We start from the raw sequence: 23,113 nt of genomic DNA, 5'->3' as shown, positions 1-23,113 counted from the left end.
ATCACATGTGCTGGGGCTGAACCAAGGGAGATAAGCATGGGCATTGGCAGCCAGGCCAGGCTGAGCCAGTAAGACCTTTAAATTATTCCTCTTGGTTCCCCTCACTGGTGGCCCCATAGAGTATTCCCCCACCTCTTTACTTGTAAAGGAGAATCCTCACTGGATTCCCCTTTACAAGTATAGCCGTTTGAACCACCAAACCAATTCAGTCAAATGGATCGGACCAGCTGGTCATTTAGACCAAAACTGTTTGTCAACATGCAGTTTTGCTCAAATTCAATCCAAACTGTTATTTTTGGTTTGTTCACACACCTACACCTATTCCTTTGGATTGCTATAGATTCCATTGTTTGGAAATGTTAGTGTGAACGTAGAAATGCAATCCAGGAACTGGCTTTTCTGTTAGTGCTGAGAGATGCCTAGTTTTCCATTTGTCACATGGAGGATACTGGATTCTGTTTTATGGTGATGAGGAGGAGTTATTCACACTGAAGCATACTAGAAATTTATTGGCACTGTGCTCCTGTAAAAGCAGTAATGGCCTGGCTGGAGGGGCAGTCTAAAATTTCATGCCCTGATGACTTTGAAGATAAGGATCACTTGGTTTAGAAAGACATTTCCATGTTAACTTTCCCAACCACCGTCACTAGTAATCAATATGAAAAGGGGGCGGGGAGGGAGAAAAAGAAGCCTTTATAAAATGTTATTTGTACCTTCAAAGCATCTTTGATCTGTTCTCACTTCTGTCACAATTCCCATTATAAACGGTATATTTCAAGGTTTAATATCACAAATGTTTCCTACAGCTGAATCTTAGCACAAAGACTGTCAGTCGGAACAATACAAAATAATTCAAATCAAAGACAAGTAAATAAAAAACAGTTCTTCCAAACTATTCTTGTATAGAAAAGAAGGGCTCAAGGACTATTAATATCATTTTGCTAATGGCAGCTCAGAAACTGGAGGACAGTTTTCACAGTGGAGGGAAGTAGGAAGTGGGGTCCCCCAGGGATCAGTACTGGGACCTGTGCTCTTGAATTTGTTCATAAATGATCTAGAAGTTGGGGTAAGCAGCAGTGGCCAAATTTGCAGATGACACTAAAGTATTTAAGGTAGGGAAATCCACAACAGATTGTAAGGAGTTCCAAAAGGATCTCTCCAAACTTGGGGAGTGGGCAATAAATTGGCAAATGTAAGCAAGTGAAAAGTGATGCAGTGAAGTCCAAAACAGATTGTGAGGAACTCCAAAAGGCTCTCCAAACTGGGTGACTGGGCAAATGCGGTTCAGTGTTGGCAAGTGTAAAGTGATGCATAGTGGAGCAAAAACCCCAGCTTCATACATACACTGATGAGGTCTGAGTTGCCGGTGACTGACCAGGAGAGAGATCTTGAGTTAGCAGCACTAACAGCCCAAAAAAACACATTAAAAGACATAGAGGTCATTCACACTGTAGCGGATTAAGCCTTTGTCTGAGAGCAACTCACAGTGAGGAGGGGAAATGCCAAGTCATCCCTGACAAGCTGCCTGGGTGGGCTTCTCATAAAACTATTCTGTATTTCTGGAAGATTTAAAATGCTGCTACCGCCACCCTCTTTGTCAACAGAGCCTGAACCTCCCTGGGCTTGGGGTGGAATATCCTCAAGGGAAATTCTCTTAATTCTGCTACTGGATAAGTACCATAAACCTTCCACATGTATGCCTACTACACATATAGAGAAAAATGGCAGCTGCTGAGCTCTTGCAGATGCATTTGCATCAGAGAAATCCCCCTTCTGCCCCCCTTTCCTGATTTAAAAATCAACTCTGAGAGGCTTGTAAAAAGAAAAGAACAAAAACCAGTTTTATTCCATTGCTACAGACTGGTTCTGTCTGAGACTTTTAGCTTTTTAGATACACTCACAATTACTTAGTAGATTACAAAAATAGCTTTCAGTTTTAGGTTGCATTTAAAGGTAAAGCATGCCATCAAGTCAGTTTCAACTCCTGGCAACCACAGAGCCCTGTGGTTGTCTTTGATAGAATACAAGAGGGGTTTACGATTGCCATCTCCCACACAGTATGAAATGATGCCTTTCAGCATCTCCCTATATCGCTGCTGCCCGATATAGGTGTTTCCCATAGTCTGGGAAACATACCAGCAGGGATTCAAACTGGCAACCTCTGGCTTGATAATCAAGTCATTTCCCCAATGCGCCATTGGGTGGCTAGGTTACATTTAGGCACACTTAAATGTTTATAGAGTCTTTTTTATGCCCTAGGTGGGTTCAGTATAGGCTAATGTTTCTTATTTTAGTTATGTTGCAGATAAACAATATTAGAACAGTATCAGGGATATGTAAAGTACACACTCAAAGAAAAATAAATTAAAACACCAGTTCTTACTAAACACTATCTTCTAAGCTAGACTTCTGAAGCCACAAACCTCAGCTTCCCATCCCTCAGACTTAACCAAGCCCCCTTACAACCTTGTCCCACAAGGGCTGCAGACTCACCATGACTCCATTGTTCCTCTCTCCCATGGGTCACACTCTGCTTCTCCCGAGCAGCCACCAGGAGACCCCTTTGACCTGCCTAGCCTCCAGCCGATTGGGTCATGACCTAGGATCACTAGTCTGTCAATCAAGATCACCTGTTATCTCTTAATTAACTCCATCAGTGCTGGCTGGCTGCCCACTACACTGTGTAGTGTTCCCAATTTTTGGTTGTGTAGAAGCAAGGCAGGAGGAAAACCTGGGTAGAAGTGATTGCGCGGAAGCAAAGTAGGAAGAAAACATGGGTAGCTTTTCCTCCTACCTTGCTTCCACACAATCACTTCTACCCTCCTATCTTGCTTCCGCAAAACCAAGAATTGGGAGCACACACAGATCCCAAACCCAGGTAGAACACAGTTTTTGATTGTGTGAATGTCCTCACTAAATAGTATAAAAGCAATGCAAATATTCAGTGAGGTTTTATGGTAGTCTGTCTGGCATCATCAAATGTGCCAATTTTCAAAGTGAATATCAAAATTAGATAATATTGTGCAATCCTAGCTACCATACATGCAAAAATAAAAGCCCTCTCAGATACCTTTCAAAAAGAGCCACTGGGAGTAATTCTTACAGCCAGCCAGCCTCTATCAGGGAAATAAATGTGAATAATTCAGATAACCACACACTGCAATCTCTGCCAATATTTACACACAGAATAGCCTGATCTTGACAACTCTTTACTGCTTTGTTTGAGCTGATTCCACTCAGTGGAGCTTGCCAAAACATTTTGTGCTAGCCAACACATTTTGTTCAAATTAGAAATTAATGGATATGAGAATAGCCGCAATCTAAGCACATTGGTTTAGACTTGTAAAAAAACAACTGTTTGTGTATGTATTTTTTAATATATTTTTATGTCTTTTGTCCCTGTAATTTCCAGATTTTTGCATCTATGATTACTGAAATCCACATTAAAACCTGATGCATGAATAGGACTGAAAACAGCACTCATTAAAAGTTATTCTTTCAACCTGCATGAGTAGAAACTAAACTGATAACATACAGAGAAATGATAATAGGAGGAATACTGTGGTAGCTTCAGAATGTATTCCTTGTACAGAAATAAAAGGGAGGCAAGGACTTGGTTGTCAAGAAGGGAGAACAGGCAGACCAAGCAAAGCTGGAAAATGGCACTCCCAACCACTGCATGAGACTCCAGTAGCAAAGACAATAGCAAATACTCCCTTGTTGCAGAGTGTTTACTTGTATTTTATAAGTAATTGTGCAGGAAGCTTGGCTTTAGTTACAGAAAACAAGAGCTTGAAAATTTATTATTTCTTAAACACTTGCTAACCAATGTAACAGTCTCTTATGTGAAAGAGAACCTCTGGGTTTGAATTCTGAACAAGTAAGAAGCTTAACTGAAATTTAGACTCCTTGCTTTAATACATGCAATGCATTTTATTTCAGATTTGCATGGTTTATCTTGTAAGTTTATTGCCAATTGTTCTGTTACTAGTTTTGAAATGTGTTTTTTGCTTGGATGACCAAGTCTATGATGCCATAAGCTCATGCAATCTTTGTGTGAGCACTAATTTGCAACATTAGCTTGCTCTCTTTTGAAATCTATTTCATACAGTTCATCATCTCTCAACATGCCTTTCATCAGAAGCTTTCATCTTCTGAAAACAAAGCAACATTTTTTTCTGAAAAGAACTCTGCATTTACGACTTGTAGCTGTCTTCACATTCACAGTAGGCCTCTGGAATACACACTTCACTCAGGGCCTGGGGGAAGGGAAAAGAACTCTGCTGGACAGAGCCCTGACTGTTTGCCTCTGCTCCACCCCCTCTAGGTTTCTGCTATAAAAGGACAGCTATGCCATAGGTATGAGACTCTTAGCACTAGTGACAAGTCAAAAGGTGAGAGCACACGGGCTCTTGTCCTTTCAGCTCTCAGCCATGAGGTGAGCAGATTGGGGCCTCAGAAGCTTCATAGAGCTCTTCTGCATGACTGAGGAAGTTGTGGGCCTGGTGTTATTAAAACAGAGGAGCTGGGGTGGATGGGTTGGGGAGTTGTGAGCAGAAGAACAGAAGGGTGGGGATGGTCTGGGGGCAGTGGTTTCACAGGTAGCAGCAGAAGGAGGTATGGTGGTGGGAGTTGGGGAGGCTGTTACGGGGGAAATGGTCCAGGCAACTATGGCTTGTTCCTTGTTCCAGCTCTTCTCCCACCCAGCAGCCCCAGGGAACTCTGGAAACACTCCCTCCAGGAGTAGGGTGCCGCTGTTAAATGCCAGAGCAGTAAATGCTAAGACACCTCTCATTCATGATTTGATTGTGGGTGATCATGCTGACCTGGCATGTGTGATGGAAACCTGATTGGATGCACTGGGTGGGGTTGGTCTCTCTCAGTGTTGTTCTCCAGGCTTTCTGACCCTGCAGCAGCCCTGCCTTAAGGGTCAGGGAGGTGGCATTGCAGTCATCTATCATGAGACCTTTCCCCTTTCCAGATGCGTGGTAAGGCAATCTCAGAATTTTGAGTGTTTGTCCTTGAGGGCAGGCCTCTGAGATAAGATCAGGCAGTTCTGTTGGTGTAGCGACCACCCCTTTGCACTTCAGTCTCCCTACCTGAGCTGGCAGCAGTGGTCTTGGACGTGGCTTTGGGTTCCCCCAACCTTATTGTCTTCAGGGACTTCAGTGTCTACACTGAGGCCCCCCTTGTAGGAGCGGTTCAGGATTTCATGGCCTCCATGACAACTGTAGGCCTATCTCATTTGGTATCAGGGCCTACCCACATGGCAGGACATACTCCAGATCTGGTTTTTGCTGACCAAGGAATAAGTTATATGGAAATGGGGATAACTCCCTTGTCATGGACAGATCATCATCTGGTAGGGTTTAGTTTGACTGCTCCATCTACCCTCTGCAGGGGTGGTGGACAAATTAGAATGGTCTGTTGCATTTTCAGCTCTTTCAGTATTCCCCACAATGAGCATATGTGTTCTTGCAAACTCTCTCCTACTTTGAATCTTTTGTTATGGAACTTCAGCATTTGAGTATTCATGGTTTTTTTAAAGACCTCTTTTAATCTTTCCCACATCTCTTTTGCTGCATTTTTATCTTCTATATGATAAAGTAATTGATCACTTACAGTCAGAGATATGTGTTCCATGGCTTGTTAGTTTTCAGAATCCTATTCTCGTTGCTTCTTTTCATTCTCTGTTCCTCCAATACATAAGATAATCCAAGTGTATTCAGCAACATCTTGACTCTAAACGGCCATTTTCTGTCGTTGGTTTCATTCAGCCATTAAATAGTAGGATGCTTCCCTACAGATTCAAAAGCTTTCTTACCTACAAGCTCCTTGCTCAGATTATTATTTCAAAAGTCCTGGGCTCCTGGGCCCATAACTCAATGTTGCAGAGTGATTACTTATATTCTATGAGTAATTGCACAGGAAGCTTGACTTTAATTGCAGGAAGCAAAAGCTTGAACATTTGTTATTTCTTAAACACTAGCCAGCAAACATAACAGCAAGTGATTGAGTCTGAGTTCAAGCTCTCTGTTTGAATTCTAAACAAGTAAGAAGCCTAACTGAAACCTAGCCTCCAACCCCAAACCTGAACAAGGGATATATTTACATAGACAATCATTTTCTAGGACAGAACTCCAACTACCATAATTAACTCTGAGCTTCATTTTATTGGTCCTTATCAGCCTCTGCCATTTCACTGGGACTTGTGGAAAGGAAAAAGATATTGCCAGAGTCCTGAAGAAAGACACACCTCAAACTCCTTGAAAAAGCTCCCAAGGAGTCTAATTGAGATGTCCAGTTGCACAGAAGGTGGAACAGAACTCTGTGGAATCCCACGGGATATCTTCCCATGGAGCAGAACAGGAATCTGCTAGCACCACCACTTAGAACCTATCTAACAGGTAGAATCAGAATCAGTTAAAGTAGTGATCCTGATCTAGCAGATCCAGAATTGATGGTACTGAGGGCCAGGAAATTCAGAGACATATTCTACTTATCTGTCTCCTAATGAAGGTAATCTATCAGCATGACCAAGATGGTTCCTGTCCCAAAACCAAGCCTGGAATTAGACTGAAATAAATCCAGAACTCAATGTAATCCAAGATCATCTCAAATTAACCAGACACCAAAAGGGGCAAATTTGAGAATGGCACAATCCAATCAATGGATCTAGGAAGTGCTTTTTAGCACTGGCCATAAAATAATCTTCACTACCATTGTATTCTTTCAGTTGTGCCCAGCAGACCTTTTCTTTAAAAGAGAAAAGAGGTCCAGGAGCAACTCTTTAAAAGAGGTCCAGGAGCAACTCTCTCCCTTAAAGAAAAATGTACTCTCAATCTATTGACTTCTGCCTGAGTCTCTTGGCGAACTAAAATTATCCAAGAGGAAGAGCAATGGCCTAAAGCAGGGGTGGACAGCCAGACTACTTCAAGTACCTCTTTCACATCATCCGGCCACAAAAACTTAAGCTTATTCAAGAAACAGCCATAAGAAGAGTCCATAAGGACTCTTTGGGTACAGACATAGTCATAAAAGAGGAGGACTCCCAAGTTGGAGTGAATGTAAAAGATTTCATCTGCAATGTGTTTATCAAACAAATCACAACAGGCTCTGAAGCAGTCAGCATTGTCCAGTAAAGGCACAGAGCCTCACATGACGTAGAAATGGTCTGCTGGGCACAACTGAAAGAATACAATGGTAGTGAAGTATGTGTACCTTGCCAGTATCACTGTCTCAGAATAGGCTCAAATGCGAGCTCAGATATACATTCTGTATGATCAGTGGTCTATCTGTCATCCCAGCTTTTTAACTGCCTGCAGCTACTTGTTACTGTACTGACTGAATCTGCCAGTGAGAAAAGCCCTAGGAGTGACTGCATGGATCACACATGAAAGCTCCCCATTCCAGAAATCCACTGCAGTGATTACTAAGATGCCACTAGCACCAATCCAAAAAAATCCTCATGGGTATTCTAGAAACCATCAGCTATTGGAGAAAGCCCATTCAAATAGGCCTTTTGCAAGGACCCAAGATTGCTGGAGCCACAAATGTCACCAGAGAGTGGCTGGCCAATGCCAATGGAGTAATTAAAACTACATTTATCAAGTCAGTCATATCCCAATCTGAACAGAATATAAGTGGAACTGTTGGCTTAGATATACAGTTATAAACAGCCTTAGGATTGATATTAAGGAACTTGGACACACATCCTGCTTCAATGCACACTGTGATATAATTTATACAGTCCTTGTAATTCCTCACACATGTTCTGCCCTCAGTACAACTGCTTTGTTGCAGATATGCATTTAATTTTATGTACAAGTTATGTACAAGTTCCCCCCCCCCAAAAAAAAGCGAGGTTGACATTATCTGTGAATGACATTCAAATGTTTCAGTCCTTCTTGGTTAAGAAAAATTGACTACTGACTGCTTGTAATACTATTATATCACTCGACTACAAAATACTTACAAACATGCCGTGAAAGCTTGGAGCTGTTTCAGGAAAGATATAGTTCCTACCAATATCCACCTCTGGGTGTTCTGTCTAATGCCAGTCTCAGGTAAGCTTGTTATCTCCCCTTCCACACACACTGTGCACTCTGTGACTACAAGATGATTTGTTTCTTGACAGCCACAGAACCTTTGTTAGCAGAAACAAAAAACACAACTTGAGCACTTGATAGGATTTTATAGTAAACCAAGTTGAAACTAAAATCAATGTCTTCACATTCGTGTCACATGAGATACATTATCTTTGGTATACAATCCTACAAATTCAAGATCAATTGGATTGGATAGGAAGGCCTTAAGGATGTCTCCTAGGACTCATTTGTTATCAAAGGCAGAAGGCACTAAGGCGGAAGGAAATAGCCTAAAATTTTTATAATCCCAAGTGATGACTCAACCTTCTATTTAAGGCTTAACCTTATATGTTTATTGGAAACCTAGATCTGAGAACTCAGGTCTCCACTGAAGAGCTGCAGTGAAGCAGGTATGACACAATTTGAAGTTGAGAAGCAGTGGACAGGAGAGGTGAATCCCTCCTTAATCTACTGTTTTTCCTCTGAAATCCCAGCAGCAAACAAGTTCAGAGGTTCCATAGAAAGTAGAGGCATAGGGACATAGGAAGCTGCCTTCTACCAAGTCAGACCATTGGTCAATCTAGCACAGTATGCACAGACTGGCAATGACTTCTCCAAGGTTGGAGTCAGGAGTCTTTTTCAGCCCTATCTTGGAGATGCCAGGGAGGGAACCTTCTTCAAGCAAGCATGCAGGTGCTCTTTCCAGAGAAGCCCATTCCCTGAGCAGAATATCCTACGGTGCTCACATGTAGTCTCCCATTCAAATGCAACCCAGTTCATGCTTGCCACCACAAGACCAGCACCAAGCAAGGTGGAGGGAACTGGAGGTTCCCAGGGAGTGCACACTCCTGGCACAAGCCAGAAAGAATGTGCAAACAGGTCTGAATCTATCTATCAAATTTGTACACAGCCCTAAATCTTTGTCTCTGGGTGGTTAACAATAGCATAAAACAAGTTAAAAACATATACAAAAAAACTTAAAACTATTTAACAATTTAAAAATAAACCAGAGATTAAAACCTAAAAAAAAATTAGGAAGCTGAGAAAGCTTGGACGAAAAGATGGATTTTCAGGTGTTTTTTGAAAATTGCCAGAGATGGGGAGGATCGTATCTCACCAGGGAGCATATTCCATAATCTCGGGGGAGCGACCGAGAAGGCCCGTCTCTGTGTAGCCACCAAACGAGTTGGCGGTAACTGGTCATCCTCAGATGACCTCAATGGGCGGTGTGAACAAGACGCTCTCTTAGATACCCAGGGCCTAAGCCATATAGGGCTTTATAATGTCGAACAGGTTTGACATTGAACCTGTTTGGTTCAATTGTCTGGTGTCAAACTGAACCCCCACCCCCAGTTTGGCACTGACTGAACCCCCTGGCCATTCAGGGTGGTTGTGATTTTTTTAAAAAAATCAATTTTTTAAATTTAATTTGTACTTACCCCCTCCAGGGGGCTTCTCTGAGGCCACGGGGGCTCTCTGGAGGTTCCCCCTCCCCCCTCTGGCTTCATTATGTTTCAAATCACCCTGTTCTGGGGTCTTCAGCCTGTTCCGGACTTCACCCCCATTGCAATGGCCATTTTGCAGGCTGCCGTGCATACCCAATGGGCCTCTGCATGGCCTGGGTCATGAGCTGGCCATGCAGAGGCCCATTGGACATGCGTTGTGGCCTCCAAAATGACCACCATGATGGGGCTGAGGCTAAGAACAGGCACAGACCCCTGAACAGGGAGATTTGAAACCTAAAGGAGGCCAGAGGGGGAGGGGGAACCTCTGGAGACCCCCTGCAGCCTCGGAGAAGCCTCCCGGGGGGTAGGTACAAAATAAAATACAACATAATTTAAGGAAAAAATGTTCACCAACCCCCAGACCAGACCAAATGTTGGGGGTTTGAAGGGGTGCCAGACTGAACTGGCCTAGTCCAGTTCAGGTCCAGTACCAAACCGGGCCTGCTGGTTTTGTGCACACCCCTACAAGCCAGTACTTCTAGCCATTTCTGCGTCATACGAAACTGGAAATGTCAAGGTTAACAATGCTGGGTTCCCTTTGCCACCTGACATTTGCTCAACATCTGTATCCACCAACATTTGAAGCTGAATGGAGAATGGTGGGTGGCGGGGGAATCCAACATTGTCAACCCAACATTTCTGGGTTTTGATGACACAGAAATGGCCAGAAATTTTGGCTTGTGCCAGGACCACAACTCTCCAGAAACCTCTGATTTCCTCCACCTTACTTTCCTTGTGTCATCTGAACCTGTCCAATATGAAAAACGTAACTGGAACCCTGGCAGTGTGGAAAGTGGCTTGCAGGGAAATTTCCAGGTAAAGAAGCAAGTAGGGAAGGGGTAAGCAGCCCCTCCCACCTACTATTCAAATTGTGCTCTACCCCCACCACTTTGCAGCTGTTCAGAATCAGAAGCAATACAGATTCTCAGTTGAGGGTCTCTGCTGAACATATAGTTCTGCCCTGAGGAGTTGGTAGAGGAGTGCAAGGAACTGGAGAAATTTGTCGTCTATCTTCTTATGCTATTTTTAATGAAATGTGACACTTCCAAAATTAGTTTGCAAATTGAAGTCAATTTTCAGGCAGATTTATATTTAGCTAACTCTTCCCAATTTACAAAGTCTAAAGTATAAGCTGAGCTGCATATTTTCTGTTTACACATTTTTAACAAGCACCACAATTGTTATTGCAGACGTGTGGAACAGATTTGAGTGTGTATCCCTGTTAAGCATTTCTTTTTAAAAAAACACACATTAGATTAATCTCAAGTATGCCACCATTTCATAGCATGGTTTATTCAAAACTGATTCCCCTGGGGGCATGTTAATGAGAACAAAATCTGCAGAGAGCCACATGCACACACTGATGAAAAGTACTTTAAAATTAGATGCAATTAACAGTAGGGCCTTTTATATGGTTTCTTTTTCCAGATGCACTAAACAAGTATGAGTAGAAAGACTCATAACAGCTTAGTGTTAAGGACCACTTCCCACATTACATGTCTTAGGTGTATACCTAAGGAGCTTTAAGTAGAGAGGCAGAATAGTGAAGTGGTTAGAGTCTTGGATTAAGATCATAAAGAGCCAAATTCAAAGCCCTCCCCAGCCATGAAGCTCACCGGGTAAACTTGAACCAATCGCCATTAATGTGGTGTTGCATTAACTCATTTCATCCTACCAACACCATGGATAATTGCATCCTTTCCTGGATGTCCTACTTGCCATCAACAAAATAGTCACTGGCCCACATGTTCTGCAGTGGGAGGGATGGTTCTGAGCTACCTGCACTGCTGGAGGCTCTTGTGCAAGAGCACAAATCTTATATTGTGCATGCAAATACTTAAACCAGCACATCTGCACTTTGGGAATGTTACTTACATTGGAAATAATAGAAGTAGCGCTCTCAAAGTCTGGGTCTGCTACTTTAATATTTGTGCTCCACTGGCACTTCTTTAGGAGCCAAAAGCAGCACGGGTGGATCAGAACCCCTTGCATCATGCCATGGAACAAGTGGGACACTGATCTTTATAAAAAACCTACTGATGCCCACAAATTCCTGAACTAGAAATCCTGACTTCCAAAACATCTTAATAGAAACTTCTCCAACTACAGCTTAGTTTTGAGAGACAAATACATCTGCAACAGATAAGAGAATTGCTGTAACAGGACCAACAAACTAAAAACACATTTCATACAAAGAGGATATCCTCAAAAAACCATCAACTACAACAGTGCTGTGGGAGGAGAGCTGGTTTAAAGAGGAGATCTGGTCTTGTGGTAGTAAGCATGAATCGTCCCCTTTGATAAGCAGGGTTTGGATTTGAATGGGAGACTACATGTGTGAGTATGTAAGATATTCCCCTAAGGGGATGGGGCCACTCTGGGGAGAGCATTCTGCATGCTTGCATGCAGAAGGTCCCAGGTTGCCTCCTGGAATCGCCAAGATAGGACTGAGAGAGACTCCTGCCTGTTATCTTGAAGTAGCTGCTGCCAATCTGTAACCAGGCCTGCTCAATTTAGCCCCCCCCCCCCGGTGTTTTTGGACTACAATTCTCATAATCCCTAGCCACAGTGGCCAATAGGCAGTGATTATGGGAGTTGTAGGCCAACATCTGCAGGAGGGCCAAAGTTGAGCAGGCCCAGGTATAGAAAATACTGAGGAGATGGAGCAATGGTCTGCCTCAGTATATGGCAGCTTCCTATGTTCCTAGCTGTATTATCCAGAGATACTATTCTCCACAACAGTAACACATCTGCTAACAAAGCACAACACATCCCATTTGTGTCTAATTCCATTCCAGCAGCCCCTGACTATCACCCGACAATCAAGGAAAGCTACCAATGTTAGCCAATTTAGAATATCTAGCTAAAATTATCAGTCAGCCCCCAGTAGTAGCATTTTGCCAACTGCCCAACCTCCACAAGTTATTAGTGAGAGCAGTACATAAACCACCCATCACCAATAATCATGGTGATTCTAAATGCTGCATCACTTGTACTTACATAAAAGTGACAATCACCTCCAGGAGCACTATGACTGATGGAACATACTGGCTGAGATCCAAAGCAGCACTGAGAGGGTGCAATAAGAGCTGTGTCCTCACAGGCCACTCTTAATGCAGCCAGAAGCTTCTCAGCTGTCACTGTGCCCATATGCATTGGGAGGAGTGAATCTTGGGAGATCTTCTCTGCCTGTGATAATATCCTGTGCTTCCTTAAAATAAGTTACTGAGGGCTGCATGACCCTTGGAGACAAATTTTCAGAAGGCACTGAATGCTTCTGGAGGCAAAGAAGTTTGCTGAAAATCTCTCCATCCCCCACATGCATGGGCACAACAACAGAGGCGAAGCCCCCAGCTGTGAGGACGCAGCTCCCATTGAATCCTTGCTCTGTTGCTGGATGTCAGCCATTATATCCAGAAAAATATCAGATCCTACAATGTAATTTACATAACTGAATGTAAATGCCCATATTCAATACACGAGTAAAACTACCATTGACCTACATACTCATTTTAGAAACCACAAACCTGCAATATTCAGACAAAAATTGAAACAGTCAGTTGCAAAGCATTTTAATCCCCATAGTCACAACCTTTCTAATTTGCCCATTTTTGCCATAGAAATAACATCTGATCCCCACAAAAATAAACAACCTTGAAATAAGAGAAAACAAGTTGTTTTCACTTCTGGATATAGAGACTAGACACATTAACATCACATCACATGACCTAAACCTGGAGTATAACACCTGATAACTACTAGCAATAGGAACCCACAACTGTCATTCAAGCCCAGTACTCCCCAGTCTTATCAGGAAGACAGAGGAAGACAGAAGCAGAAATGTTTTGCTTTCTATCATTTTTACTTTATTACATTAATCACTAGAGAGAGAGAGAGAGGGCGGGTGTGTGTGTGTGATTAACTGGATCGTTCTAAGATCCAGAACTTACTTGTCTGAACTTACTGGTTTGAGGCTTTTATTTTCATGCAATATTTCATTTTCAAAGAGGAATCCCATATTGTCTAAACCTAACACATTTTTCAAGTTCATCAGAAATCTCAGAGCAGCTTTGACACATTAGGGATGCAGCTCTCTCTCTGCAGCTGAGAGTGCATTCACTTGAGTCTGGATCTTATCCTCCTCTAGTCTGGAAAATGTGGGGACAGCTTGTGCATCTCCCTGGAGGAGGAGATGTGAATATTTTATTTGGAGAAGTCAGTGATGCAAGGTAATGGGAGGTGCAAGGCACTTGTCCTTCATGTTCCCATGGAAGTCATATCACACCTGAAGCTGCTGACACGATAGATGTGCTGGTTCTTTTAGTGCAATTTGCACATTTCCATTAACTTATATTCCCAGAAAATGTACAGGTAAGAACACACTATCCCATATATTTACAGTGTTAATTTTCTGCAGATGTCTATTGTGCTGCAGCAATTAGAATTCAGTTATGCATAAAATATGTTTCCATCTTCCTAAGTACATTAGCTGGAATTAAGTTCTGTGAATTTGATCAGAACATTTCTGTGTAATGTGTTTAGGACTGATGTGGTTGTTTACTTAACAAGGTCTGGATAATCTTATCCACACGAACACTGACTTCTATCCTGATTGAGTGCTGGTGCTGTTACTTCCAGAGAAAAAGGCAGATAATCCATTTTTTATAACAATACTTCTGAATTGTGACTAAGAATCACAGAAGCAAATTCAATTAAAAACCAACACTTTAATCAGTTTTAATGGATACTCCTTCACTCTCATCTCAGCATCAATGGGAACATTTCAAGACTCAACTTCAATTGGTGCCTAACAAGTGCAATTGGTCCAGTTATAAAGAGAAACAGTTCCTGGAAAGTGCTGATCATCTTGGGTTCATCTACATGGTGACTCCCTTTGCTGTAGCAGCAGCACAGAAGGTCATCATGGTGAATCCAATTTTTTTTTTAAAGGATGCTAGCCATAATTGACGTTGGACAGTAAAAGCTTCAGAATTGTGCTTGTCTGATAGATATACCACAGGAGGGAGAGTAAAATGGTTCATCATATGCTTGCTCGTGGAACAGATTGAGACTGTTAAATACCCGTGGGGAGCACCTAAGTGATATGAACAACTATGTGCATACAGATGGTTTCCAAGAGTGCGAAGATATCTTGAAGAAACTCAGAGCATCACACCTGAGATTATTTCCATTTTCTCCTCACAACAACCCTGCCAGGTAGGTTAGGCTGAGAAATCGCTACTTGCCCAGTGTCGTTTTCTAGCTGAGTAGAGTCTTGAAGCAGGATATTCATTCACACTGTATGATAGCATATTTATCAGATGTCTTTCTTTTGAAAGTTCCTAGCTGATCTCATTTCTTAACTTTGATGTATTGCTAATATCACTTTTAACCCTATATATACGTTTAGGCAGCTTGTTCATCATTAATACAAATATTCATTAAAACAATTTCCTGTACTATTAATAGTGATACATATTGTCAAGATTACTGTGATGTATATCAAGATGATAAATTCATCACCAATATGCACTAAAAAGGTCCATTTAATTTTTCCATAGTCTTTTGCCCTATTCACATGTAATGTTCAACACTTGTATAATCTGTGTAGAGTATACACACATACAGATATTCCCACATGCTCAAGGTGCAGAAGAGGGCAACCGAAATGAGCAGGGGCCTGGAGCACTTTCCTTATGAGGCTAGGCTACAGCATCTGGAGCTCTTTACCTTGGAAAAGAGGCAACTAAGGGGAGACATGATCGACATGTATAAAATTATGCATGGATTGGAGAGGGTAGACAGAGAGAAATTTTTCTCCCCCTCTCACAACATTAGAACCAGGAAACTTCATGAAACTGAAAATTGGGAAATTTAGGACCAACAAGAGGAAGTCCTTTTTCACACAGCACATAATTAATCTATGGAATTCCTTGCCATGGGATGTGGTGATGGCCACCAGCTTGGATGGCTTGAAAAGGGACTTAGACAAATTCATGGAGGACATGTCTATCAATGGCTACTAGTCTGGTGGCTGTGGGCTATCTCCAGCCTCAGAGGCATGATGCCTCTCAATACCAGTTGCAGGGGCGCAACAGCAGGAGAGAAGGCATGCACATACCTCTAGCCTGTAGGCTCTCCAGAGGCATCTGGTGGGCCATTGTGTGAAACAGGATGCTAGACTAGATAGGCCTTGTGCCTGATCCAGCAGGACTGGTCTTACGTTCATGTACAGTAGCATACTTCCTATATGTACCCTTCATTTGAGGGAGCCTGAACCCAGGTTCACTTTTAAAATGCACACATAAGTCACTCTTAAAAAAAAAAAAAAAAAAGATGCCTTTAACGCACCTGTTGCACATGCAGTGTAATGTCTGAACAAGATTATCTCCTTTCTAGACTGGAACACTGGTACTCAGGCCTTAGCAATAATTAGCTATAAGCTTGCACTGCACAGTTTCATTGTATAAGGTCAGATTTCAAGTAGACCAAACAATGGGCCACCACTTTCACATAAACTTGCTGATTAGCAAAGCAGTGAGCTCTGGGGCTACCATTCTAGTGTATACTGCAGTAGCGACTGGTGTTGGTGCTGTGGGGGGGGGAGCAGTGAGAGTCACCTTTAAGCATAAATTAGTAGGTGCGTACCTCTGCTCCAGCTTAGGGATGTGCATGGTCCGGAGCAGTCCGGACCAGCACCAAAGGGGGGCCTTCCTTTTAGGGCGGGGAGGGCTTGCTTACCCCTCCCGCCTCTTTGCCCCCGCCAGAAGCCGTATTGTACCTAGTAAATGGGGCGCTGGAAACCAGCCGCCCCCGCCACCCCCCCGCAAGCGGATTAGGGCAAAAAATTAGTAGGGTACTCCCGCCGTCACGCCCTCCCTCCTTCCCTCCCCCCGCCCCCCCGAGTGCTCACCGCATTGTTTCAAAAAAAAAGAGAGGAGCTCGCAAACAGAGCTCCTCTCTCAGCAAAGTCTGTGGCCCAACTGGGGCCTGGGGCGCGTGCGATACGACGTCTAAAGGAACTTCCGCCGGAGGCCCGGTCTACCTGGCGGGACGAGGCCGGGTAGACCAGGCCTCCGATCGCTGGAGGCCCGGTCTACCTGGCCTCATCCCGCTGGGTAGACCGGGCCTCCGGCGGAAGTTCCTTTAGACGTCGTATCGCACGCGCCCCAGGCCCCAGTTGGGCCACAGACTTTGCTGAGAGAGGAGCTCTGTTCGCGAGCTCCTCTCTTTTGTTTTGAAACAATGCCTCTCGCCACACCGGATGCTACTGGTATACTGTACTGTCTAGATGAGAGAGCTGGTCTTGTGGTAGCAAGCATGACTTGTCCCCTTAGCCAAGCAGGGTCTGGCCTGGTTACATATGAATGGGAGACTACATGTGAGCACTGCAAGATATCCCCCTCAGGGGATGGAGCCATTCTGAGAAGAGCAGAAGGTTCCAAGTTCCCTCCCTGGCATCTCCAAGATAGGGCTGAGAGAGATTCCTGCCTGCAACCTTGGAGAAGCCGCTGCCAGTCTGTGAAGACAATACTGAGCTAGATAGACCAATGGTCTGACTCAGTATATGACAGGTTCCTATGTTCCTCCTTTGATTTTGATATGATTGCAGATGGGGAAGCAAAATATTCACATGACCTTCCCATGTATCAGTTTAACTTGCTGTCAGATTAGTAGATTTTTAGTACAAATTCAGCAGTTCCCTCTCAACAAAGCAAACATTGGGAAATATAGTGATACCATTATAAAGGGAGATAGATGTCAACCTTTTTTAAAAATTAAAAGGCAGTTCTACAATAGAGCCTGCCTACATGTTGCATTTCAGCAAAAATCACATGATTCTGGTGACTTTACTATGTCAAAAAGGGAATGTGGGAATCAGGCTTGACCTCACGCATTGTAATTCATCAGTACAGTTGTACATTACAGAAGTCATGCAATGGGAGCCTGAAATCATAGCCAGGCGTATCCTATAACTAACTGCACAACCTTGGAAAACCCTGAAGCTTCTGTATACAACAAATGATCTAAGAAAAGAACAGCCAGATTTGACAGAGGAACATCTGGAGTTGCTTCATCACTTCCATTGTCCTTGGGCTTTTAATTGTCCCCCTGCTTGTGTTGTCTTGTGTGAATCTTACTAAATTTGGCATAAAAATGTCTTGCGCCCCCCCCCCGCCCCCCGCAAGCTAGCAAGGAGAGGGACCAGCTATCATGACATCCATTCTAATGCCCTTACTGAGATGAAATATGAGGAGAGGAGTAGCAATATTTTTGGAGAAAGCTGTCACAAAGTGGAAGATATAAAATGCGGGGGGGGGGGGGGAAATATGCTGTCAGGTGTGATAAGCAGCTTGTTCTTCACATTTGCACCAAAAACCGGCATGGGGAAAGCCCACAAAGGGTATTCTCATCCTTGAAGAATTCTAAGATGTTGACTCAACAATAAATGGCTGCAAGGAAGTCATTATGGAAGTTTTAATTAGCATGAAGTTAGGTGGATTATTAACTATCAGAACTTTCTAGATCAGATGACTATCTTTTCCTCTAAAAATCAGTGCAGCCAAGCTACTTTTCTTTTGTTTGAACTGAATAATCTCATCTGATTTGCAGGTCAAACAGTGCTTGAGGGAGGGGCACAATTCTCTCTAAATTACCTAAAAATGCCTTTAAAACCTTAATTGTGAGAATATTAATCTTTTTTTCAGTCCTTTTTATTTCCATTGTTTCCCTTATCTGCTGCTGCTTCAACATCATTTTCTTTTCTAATTATTGCTTCTTTCTGGATAAGTTGCATGCCCACAAACTGAGGATATGTAGTTCATGGAGTGTCATAACAACATTAGGCGGCCAGATTTAGTAGTATGATTATATCATAAGAGACAATTAAGCCAACCGAGATAAGTCATATGGGGTATTTTAGCCAATCAGGGATCACACAGGAATCTGGGTAGTGTCAGAATCCTATGCAGTTCGTTAAATTACATGAAGAATCAGCTCAGAGGGAAGGCAAGAATTCCTGATTAGGCAAATACTTTTAAAACAACTGGAAAACTGAAGAAAAGAAAAGATTTTTTGACACTGGTGAAATATTCAGTACACAGGATGGCTATTCAGATGAGCAGCCTAATCCAGGCTAGGGCAGCCCGGTCTGGGTTAGGCGGCTCCTGTGCAGCGCCAGGATCAGGGCCGATCCCAGTGCTGCCACCTAGTGGAACCCTAACTTTCGACCCCGGCCTTTAGTCAGGGTTAAGGGTGTGAGTGAGCCCTCAACCCCAGAACCGGGGTTGTGTAAAATATACAGAGTCAGGTGCCTAGAGCACCTGTCTTCCGGGGGAATCCCCCAATATACTGTGCTCATCATGCAGTGCATTGTGGGGTTCCTGGAGGCCAGGACAACAAGTCCCAGCCTCCAAAGATCCACTGTACTCCATGCAGCATAGATTGTGTGGGAGCATGGTGGTGCGCCAAAGGGAAAAAAACATCAACTATCTGGGGGGAAGGTAGGTTCCACCCTGCTTTCCCTCCCACCCACCATCGCAGTCGTCTGTATAGCCTTAGAGAGTATTTCAGCTCAGCCATACTTTTTCTTTTTAGAAGTCTGTGAACTTGCAGCTATGATTCATGCACTTCTGGAGGAGGGTGGAGAATATCTTGCTAAGCCTGATGGATAGTCTCCAACCGGGAATCAACAGAGGGAGTGTGACTCTGTTGGTCCTTTTGAATCTCTCAGGATGACCAGTTAACCCCTGCTAACTGAGCTAAGAGACACCTTTTAAAGTGGTGATTCTCTTATATTTAGTCGGGGACGGGGGTGCAACTGGCCCTATCCAACCCCAGCACAACATCCCTCCACTGGCTGTTGCTGGTATCTGCCTTATATTTCTTTTTAGATTGTGAGCCCTTTTGGGACAGGGAACCGTCATGTATTATTTATTTTTCTATGTAAAGCACTTTGAGAACTTTGTTTCAAGAGTAGTATATAAATATTCATGGTGGTGGTGGTGGTATCATCCTTCTGAGTTACCTGAGAAAGCTGGGATTGAGAGGCACTGTTTTACATTGGTTCTGCTCCTATCTCTGTGGCAGATTTCGGATGGTGTCACTTGGAGACTCTTGCTCTTCAAAGTGAGAGCTCTTGTATGGAGTCCCACAGGGCTCCATACTGTCTCCAGTGCTTTTTAACATCTAGATGAAACTGCTGGGAGAGATCATCAAGAGATTTGGTGTGGGGTGCTGCTGACAACATCCAAATCTATTTCTCCATGTCAGCATAACTTCCCTAAATGCATGCCTGTAAGCAGTAATGGACTGGGATAACAAACAGAAGCTGAATCCAGCTAAGACGGAGATACTTATTGTGTGGGGGCAGAACTTGAAAGATGGTACCTGTTTTGGATGGAACTCCCATCCACTACTCCAGAAGGAACAGATACATAGTTTGGGAGTATGCCTGGATCCAAACCTCTCCCTGGAGGCTTTACACACAGGGCTTCTACCCCAAATCTCCTTTGGGAGAGAGTGTATGCATTCACACACCAGCCAAACTTATCCTGAAGTCCCTTCGAGATCCTTGGACCCACTCCACACACAAATTGGGCTTTGCCTTGCAAATTCAAGCTTATCTTGAGGTATTTCTGGGTTTTTAAAATGCTGATTTAAGCTATTTTTTCTGGAAATGCCAGAGGAAATAGGGAGAGGCACTGACGTAGAACATTAACATGATAAGAAGGATACTCTCTTTACAAATGCAAATGTAGCTCTTCAGTACTCTCTCACTCTCCCCCCCCCCCGCCTTTGGCTAGAAGGAAAACACGAAAGAAAACATCTGAACTTGCATCAAAAGCAAACCCGAGAATAGAGGGGAGGGGCTGCTTCCCTCAATGCCACGGATGTACTTCAAAGTGCTTTCGCTCAACATTTACCCCGTAGCATGAAGCCGTGTACGAATAACTCCCTGGTGTCTCGAGGCAGTAACCAGGAGTGCTTTTTATGGGCTTCAGCTGATGTGCCAGTAATGTCCTTTTCTTGACATAAATGACCTTAACACCATGGAGAATACATGGGTAACTTCCAGGCTTGACTACTGCAATGTGTATGTTGGGCTGCCTTTGTATGTAGTCTGGAAACCTCAGTTGGTGCAGAAAGCAGCAGCCAAGGTGGTCTAGAGACCATATTAAAGGTAAAGTGTGCCATCAAGTCAATTTTGTCTCCTGGCACCGACAGAGCCCTGTGCTTTGCTTTTGGTAGAATACAGGAGGGGTTTACCATTGCCTCCTTCCGCGCAACATGAGATGATGCCTTTCAGCATCTTCCTATATCACTGCGGCCCATGCGGTTTTCTTCATAGAATCCAGGAGTGGTTTACTATTGCCTTCCTCCCATGCAGTATGAGATAATGCCTTTGCCATTGTCACTGAAGTGAGCACCCACCACCAGCACCTTCCTATACTGCTGCTGCTTGCTATAGGTGCCTACAAATATATATTTACTAGACACAGTCTGGGAAGCACACCAGCAGGGATTTGAACTAACAGCCTCTTGCTCCCTAGCCCTTAATTACTTAAGCCCATGGTATTTTAGAAAGCTCCTCCTTCATCATGAGCCCCACCACCTACTGAGATCATCAGGATAATTCTGATTGCAGTTGCCACTGTCTCGTTTGGTGGTAACAATTAACTTGGAACTGGGCTTTCTCTCCACCCCGGGACTTTGGAATGTTCTTCCTGTCAAAATAAAAGCTTCCCTCTGTACTGGGACCGATGCTTTTTAATTTATTCATAAATGATCTAGAAGTAGGGTTAAGCAGAGAGGAGGCCAAATTTGCAGATGATACCAAACTCTTTTGGGTAGTGAAATCCAAAACTGATTGTGAGGAGCTCCAAAAGGATCTCTCCAAACTGGGTGAGTGGACAACAAAATGGCAAATGTGCTTCAATGCTGGCAAGTGTAAAGTGATGCACATTGGGATGAAAAACCCCAACTTCAAGTAAATGTTGATGGGATCTTAGCTGTCCGTGACTGACCAAGAGAGGGATCTTGGGGTCATGATGGACATCTCGTTGAAAGTGTCAACTCAATGTGCAACATCTGTGAAGAAGGCCAATTCCATGCTAGGGATCATTAGGAAGGAGATTGAAAACAAAACTGCTAATATTATAATGCCCTTATACTATGCCCTTATATACCCTTATATAATGCCCTATGGTGCAGCCACACCTGGAATACTGTGTACAATTCTGTTCATCACATCTAAAAAAGGACCTTGTAGAACTGAAAAAGATGCAGAAAAGGGCAACCAAGATGATCAGGAGCCTAGAGCACTTTTCTTATGAGGCAAGGCTACAACACCTGGGGCTATTTAGTTTAGAAAAAAGACTACTGCAGGGAGACATGACAGAGGTCTATAAAAGTGTGGAGAAAGTGGATAGAGAGCGATTCTTCTCCCTCTCACATAACACTAAAACCAGGGTTCATCCCATGAAATTGATTGCCATGAAATTTAGCACCAACAAACGGAAGTACTTTTTCACACATAATCAGCTTGTGGAATTCTCTGCAACAAGATGTGGATTTTTCTCCCCTCCAAGAATAATATTTTTAGTCTCCCTTTAAAACAAACAAACAAAAACAAACAAACACCTGGATGACTTTAAGAGGGGTTTGGATAACTTCATGGAGGAGAGGTCTATCAAGGGCTACTAGTTGGAGGACAATAGGCCACCTCCACCTCAAAGGCAGGATGCCTCTGAGTACCCGTCGCAGGGGAGTAACAGCAGGAGAGAAGGCATGCCCTGCCCTCAACTCCTGCTGTAGACTTCCAGTGGCATCTGGTGGGCCACTGTGTGAAACAGGATGCTGGACTAGATGGGCCTTGGGCCTGATCCAGCAAGGCTGGTCTTATGTGTTGCTTGATATCAGGCTCTTTATAAATCATATGCATGTATGTACTGTATGTATTTATGTATGTACATATACTATACATTTTTCTTGCTCTAGCTGCACATAGCTCAAAAACTAAACCAAAGAGAATATACAATCTCTAGGCTTCTGCCTGCAGAGTGTGTCAAAATTATAAGCATCTTTTAAATTATTTATCTTAAGTTTTAGTGTCTTTGTGGGTTGAGAAAGGGCAGTTGAGGGCTGTAGAAAACTTGCCGTATTAATTCTCCTTACTCTAAAATGTTGTTAAAATAATGACACTTTCTGCAAACTTTAAACAAATTCAGAGTGTGGATAAAAAGTCAAAGCAGCAGATTTGTAAAGCTCTGGCCATTACACTTATGGAATATAACATTGTTTTAAAATTTAAATTGCTTTAATGTTTTGATTTGTTTTAATGTATGTTATTTTATTGTAAACTGTCCAAAGACATGAGTTTTGGGTGGTATATAAATATGTTAAATAAATAAATAGGATGAAACTTACCATTATGCCCTGAGTGTGACTCTAGTCCAACTTTTATGCAATTGGTCACTCGAGGTCATGTGATGAGGAAGCCCTAACCACCCCTCGTGACAC

At 43.2% G+C, this 23,113-nt stretch overlaps 1 protein-coding gene and 1 long non-coding RNA gene across 2 annotated transcripts in view; one reads left to right on the top strand and one right to left on the bottom strand.

Moving 5' to 3' along the window:
- The window catches only part of LOC128352409 (eggshell protein 2A-like), a 150,695-nt gene that overhangs the window by 40,389 nt on the left and 87,193 nt on the right, over nt 1-23,113 (top strand). The window lies entirely within an intron of this gene.
- LOC128352410 (uncharacterized) lies at nt 5,010-23,070 on the bottom strand. Its single transcript, XR_008320393.1, has 3 exons — nt 23,021-23,070; nt 7,976-8,146; nt 5,010-5,800 (listed from the first exon to the last, which is right to left on the bottom strand). It is a non-coding gene; the product is annotated as an uncharacterized LOC128352410 (long non-coding RNA).

This window comes from Hemicordylus capensis, chromosome 3, assembly GCF_027244095.1.
Source record: "Hemicordylus capensis ecotype Gifberg chromosome 3, rHemCap1.1.pri, whole genome shotgun sequence".
In the NCBI taxonomy this organism is placed as follows: domain Eukaryota; kingdom Metazoa; phylum Chordata; class Lepidosauria; order Squamata; family Cordylidae; genus Hemicordylus; species Hemicordylus capensis.
Note: the sequence above shows the minus strand (reverse complement) of the source record. Positions and strands in the feature narration are given on the sequence as shown.